This window comes from Schistocerca americana, chromosome 1 (genome assembly GCF_021461395.2).
Source record: "Schistocerca americana isolate TAMUIC-IGC-003095 chromosome 1, iqSchAmer2.1, whole genome shotgun sequence".
In the NCBI taxonomy this organism is placed as follows: domain Eukaryota; kingdom Metazoa; phylum Arthropoda; class Insecta; order Orthoptera; family Acrididae; genus Schistocerca; species Schistocerca americana.
In genome coordinates, this window is record NC_060119.1 from 377,837,009 (window position 1) to 377,843,101 (window position 6,093).

The window sequence follows — 6,093 nt, forward strand, 5'->3', positions numbered from 1 at the left end:
AACCAACGATAACATTGTAGACAACACACAGAGAGAAGTCTGAATTGTGAATAGTGATCTCCACAGGCATGAATTACTTACACGTGCATTCCCCTACCACCACTTGCATAAGTAAATTTGCACGGGACACACCGTACATGCACACTGTTATGCCAACTTACGCGTAAAACCGCGTACGCACTGAGCTTGAAATGTGTTTCACTTGTGGAGACCGTTTAGAAACATATATAGCTACTCCGGTACCCTGCAGTAGTGGCATGTGGTAGCTGGCGTGAAAGACTGTTCCCTTCGATTACTACAGACACTGCTACGAATAGCTGTTTCCGTGTTTCGAAACATGTTTCTAAACGGCGTTCACTAGTAAAAATTATTTTAGGTTCAGCGTGTACTCGGCTTTATGCATAATTTGCCGTGGCAGTGTGCAAGTAGGGTGTTTCCGAAAAAAAAAACATGGAATAGACGAGGCAGCAGAGTATCGAGCTTGCTGTTCCAAGCTGAAGACTGGTTGTGATTACACAAAGCAAGCAGCAGAAGAACATCAATAAAAAATAAGGCAATCTCCAGAGAACTGGTGCTACATTAGATACAGACCAAGCATTTATAGAAATAAGTAGGTCACTTGTCGTCGCTTAGTGTAGTGGAAAGAGGAAAATGGTGAAACCCAAAACATCAGGCAATTGGGCGGACGCAATCTACAAACCAACATGGTTCAGCTATTTGCTCCTAAAATTCCTTGATGGTGTTAACGAGGTGAAGGGAACTAGAGAGAATGTGGGCAAAGAGGTACAAAAATTATGCTTGCCTGTCTTTATTTGTATTTTTTACTGTACAGGAACAGCCATACATAGTTTGCCACAGTACTCTTCCATGTGCTCTTAGAAGAATTATTTGCAAACTCTTCTCGAAAAGACAGGATTGGCAGTATTCAAAAGAATATGCCGTTAATGCTCAGTGGCCGGCCGTGGTGGCCGAGCGGTTCTAGGTGCTACAGTCTGGAAACGCGCAACCGCTACGGTCGCAGGTTCGAATCCTGCCTCGGGCATGGATATGTGTGTCGTCCTTAGGTTAGTTAGGTTTAAGTAGTTCTAAGGTCTAGGGGACAATGTCCTCAGAAGTTAAGTCCCATAGTGCTCAGAGCCATTTGAACCAATGGCCAGTGTGTGGCATATGCGCAACGAAAACTGCCATTGTATGAAGAACAAGAGTAATGGCAAAGCCCAGTGCTGTTTTAATCCAAGAAGAACTCAACCATTCTGAGAGTTTGGAGTTGTCAGTGATAGTGAATGTGTCAGGGGCATCAATAAACAGTATTGATTCTTCTATTACATTCATAAGCAACCAGAAAAACTATTGAGGAAGTAATTTTCGATGATTTGTGTGTAATCATACCAAATGAATAAAAAATCAATAATATGCATATTTAACTATGTTTTTCATTTACTTACCTTTACATAATCCTGCAGGACTTCCACCAATGCTCCACAAACTTCAGGTACTATTTGAAATATATCCTTCTTCAAATTGTGAAATAAATTTGTAAGGCTCCGAAATGAATCTCCTGTTGCCAAAAGAGGAGATTAACAAGAAGTCTTTGGTTGACTATAATTGCTTTCCTGAAATTTGTGTCTTTTTTTAAAAAACAAATGGTGCTATCATATTGCCAGAAACTCTAAATTGATGGATAATAGCCGAACGAAGTTACAGAAACCGGGGCCATCTTCCATATTCAGCTCCCACTGCAAGTTATTCCCACTAGTTCTTCTCTAGTATGTTTTCGTCCACCAACGACGACGATGACTTATATTTGTTTGCTTGAACCTAATGTTAATAATACAGCACCACGTATCATTACAGTTTTCTTGGATCTACACATAATGTAGCAGACGACACGAAAACATTAAGGCCGCGTGGTTTGAGGCACCATGTCACGGATTGCGCGGCCCCCTCCCGCCGGAAGTTCGAGTCCTCCCTCGGGCATGGGTGTGTGTGTGTTGTTCTTAGCATAAGTTAATTTAGGTAGTGTGAAAGTCTAGGGACTGATGATCTCAGCAGTTTGGTCCCTTAGGATTTCACACACATTTGAACATTTGAAAACATTATGACAAACAGAATAGCAGGTGATGCAAATACATTACAGGAAATGTTTGTGGCCAGTGTGGGCAGAGACAGAGACAACAAACACAACAAACAAAGTTGGAAACATGGTTTGAAACACTGCAGGAAACATATTTCCAACAGAGGCATGTCTCCAGTGCCAATGTGCATGCAGCTTAAACTGCATACTCACTGAGCTTGAAACATGTTTTTGTAACATTTCTGACTGGTTGACGTGGACACCATCTGGAAATATGTTTTGGAACCTGAAGCATCTGTCTGTAGCAGTGTTGATACAGATCAAAGAAAATTGTGGTGTGCGTACTGTAAGACCTTCAGTACACACACCATCAGATTATTTCACTTGTCGCCCTAACGAAGTAGGCGAGTGTCTGCAATATGTCTCGTGGTCTTATCGTGGCGTGTTTATCTTCTGCTGTTAGGTCAGACGATATAAATGCCACTTGCATGCTTAGAGTAGCAGATAGTTGGTGACCAACTTTAAACAGAACTTGATTAATTTTCACACACATTTATTAAAATAATAACAAGCATAAAAATTACTTAACTTGGTTCTGGATGCTATTTATAATTGATAATCTGAAGTTCCTTTGGTATTGGTACGTTAATCTTATTCTCACATATATCTCTGATACTTGACAAAAGTGTCTATACACTTATCTTCATGGCTATGTACAGGAATATGGTAATCTTATTAGGCGCAAACTGAAACTTGACTGTAGACTGGTACAGTCAAATGTAGAACTCGTACAGACTGGTACAGACTAATGCAGACTGGTGCAGACAAATGCAGACTCACTAATCGGAGGTCTGTACACTCGTTATAATACCTCGCGCGTTCATGTATCACTGCGCGAGTGTGATCCACGAGGAGAAAAGGTTCTACATTAGCAGCAATCTCATTGGCTGCGTTACGTGTTAATACACGGATCGGCAGAAGCAGAATTTGGTCCTTCTCTATGGCAGCGCCATCTCGTAGTGCGGAGACGGATGAGCGCTGCACCTGCACTGTTGTGCTTAGCGGGCCGCACTCTAGTGGGAAAGTTGTGTACACGCTGACTACGCGGAACTATGTACGCAACAAAAATAATGTTTAAGACCAGCTGCACCACGCTAGTGTTTGTTTATATGTCGCATAGTGTCATTTGTTACTTACAGTTGTATAGTATTGTTTTCTGCTGTGTTTGAGATTGATTTTTCTGAAAAAAGTGGATTGGATGAGGCAGCAGGCTATCGAATTGCTAGCACTGTACTAGGCTGAAGACTGCTTATGGAATATGTGAAGCAGTCAGTTCAAGAACATTAATAAGGGACTTGATACTTTCCAGAGAATTGCTGCTACATTTGGCACAAACAAAAAAGAGGAGGGAAGAAATACGGTTTCTTGTCGTCGTGTATCGACAGGAAAAAGAGGAGGATAGTGTCAAGCAAATTATCAGGTAGTGGTCCAGGCATAGTATATTAACCTACATGGTTTGGATTTCCATTCCCGAAGTTTCTTGATGATGTTCATAGGCCACAAGAAACTACAGACACTGTGAATAAATAGGTACAAAAATTATGTTTGCATGTCTTTATTTGTGTTTTATACTGTATAGTAACATCCCGCCATAGTTATTTTGGCACGTTACACTTCATTGTGGGCTTAAAAAAAATGCAAACTCGTCTCGAATTTGTTTGTTTGTGTTAGAACGTTTCCATGGTATATTCTGAGGTGCAGTAAAAATTGATACAGTGTCATCTCGTCTCCCTGTGCCTGGTATCATCTCACCTGCCTGTTGGTCACAGGAATCAAAGGTTCCTTGTAGGGCATGTACGTTCCTTGCTTCACAATTCTGCCTTAAAAACTGTGGACTCACACGACTGTAATGGGGCCTTCTCTGGTTGCTGCAACATAGGTTTTTAAAAGACGCGAAATATCAAAGTTGTAATGCCGAATGTGTTCTCCAGAAACCCCTATAGCCCAAGGCAAATTAAAAATTATTTCTTTTGAATCTTGAACATGCCTTCGTGGGTAAGGTTTCACAATGTTTTCTCATAATGGAAAAGTGTCTTCTACCACTAAAACATATAGTAGGGCTTTCATCCCTCCAAGTAACCATTCAGCTCGTGGCAAGTTCCGTTTATTTTTGTGAATCCGTTCATTTGTGGCATTCTTGAATACATTACCATCTAAAATTCTTTCTATATAGCCAGACCTGCGAACAAAATGTTGCAGTTGACGTCAGCTACAACAAGGAGCACAGTGCTAAATGACCCTTTGTAATTATAAAATTCGCTCCCACTAGCAACAGGAAACTGTGGGGTTATTTGCCTCCCATGTATTCCTTCACCACATTGGGAGAACTGAATTATTTGTGACAACACACATGCTATTTCCCGTTAGCACTTTTGAATCCCAGACAACTAAAGAAACAAATTTGATTTAAGGTTTTGGAAGATTTGCCTGAGGGAGTAAACGATGATGAAGCGGATGCTGCCAGCCCTTTTACATCGACTCGTCCACCGACAAAATTAAGACGAGTGGATGGGAAGCATGATAGCGGGGCCTAGAATGTTGTTTCCTTGCCTGTCATTAAATAAACTTCTAGAAAGAGAGGGAGAAGATTTTAATGATGAAAGCAACACCTATGGTCAATATGTTGCATATACGCCAAAACCCGCCATAGACATGTAGAACAAAAGCTATGACAAAGCCCAGAGATATTGTGCTAAAAAGGACAATAGACTATTTTGAGAGTTTGGAGTTGTCAGTGGGTGTGGATGTTTCGGGGGCATCAACAAGTAGTGTTGTTCCTGTGTCACATTCATCAGTGACAGTGATGACACTGTAGAAGAAGTGTTTTTTGATGATTTCAGTCATATCACACAAAACAAATAAAAGTTTGTTATTATGCATATTTAACAATGATATTCATTTACTTAGCTTTAGGTAATCCTACAGTACTTCTAACACTGCTCCACAAACTTCAGGCGCTATTTGGGATATAACTTGCTTTAAAACATCAAATAAGTACACATTGTTCTGTAGTGAATCTCCTGTTGCCAAACAAACGAAGAGTAACAGCAAGTCTTTGATTCATTGTAACAACTGCTTTCCTGAAACTTTTGCCTCTGTTTGAAATAAATGGTGCTATCATATTTGCCAGAAATTCCAAATCAGCAGATGATAGCTGAGTAAAATAATGGAAACCACAGTCGTTTTCCATATTCAGATTCTGTAGCAAGTTACTGCCACCAGTTCTTTTCTATCATGTTTTCGCCCACCAAGGACGACAACATCCTTTTATACTGTTTATGCGAACATTACTGCATTAATAGAATAGCACCACATATTAGTATAATTTTCTCAATGACCAACATAATGCAGAAGACATTTCTGTGCCGAGATTGCGAGGCATTATTTTCCTTGCACACACATCAATAAAAGTTTTACATCACCTCGGTTCCGAGAGTTCCAGAACCTGTACAGAAAATTGAAATAGAGATCAACATAAACATCGTTTCCGCCCTTTTTATTGCTTATGAAAACCACACGTTGAATGTTGTAGCACCATACAGTGATACTTTCAGAGGTGGTGATTCACATCGCTGTACCCACCGGTACCTCTAATATCCAAAAGCACGTCCTGTCGCATTATTGCATGCCTCTATTCGTTGTGGCATACTATGCACAAGTTCATCAAGGCACTGTTGGTCCAGATTGTCCCACTCCTCAATGGCAATTCGGCGTAGGTCCCTCAGAGTGGCTGGTGGGTCACACTGTCCACAAACAGCCGTTTTCAGTTTATCCCGGGCATGTTCGATAGGGTTCATGTCTGGAGAACATGTTGGCCACTCTAGTCGAGCGATGTCGCTATCCTGAAGGAAGTTATTCACAAGATGTGCACGATGAGGGCTGCACCAATTGTCGTCCACGAAGGCGAATGCCTTGCCAATATGCTGCTGATATGGTTGCACTATCGGTCGGAGGTTGGC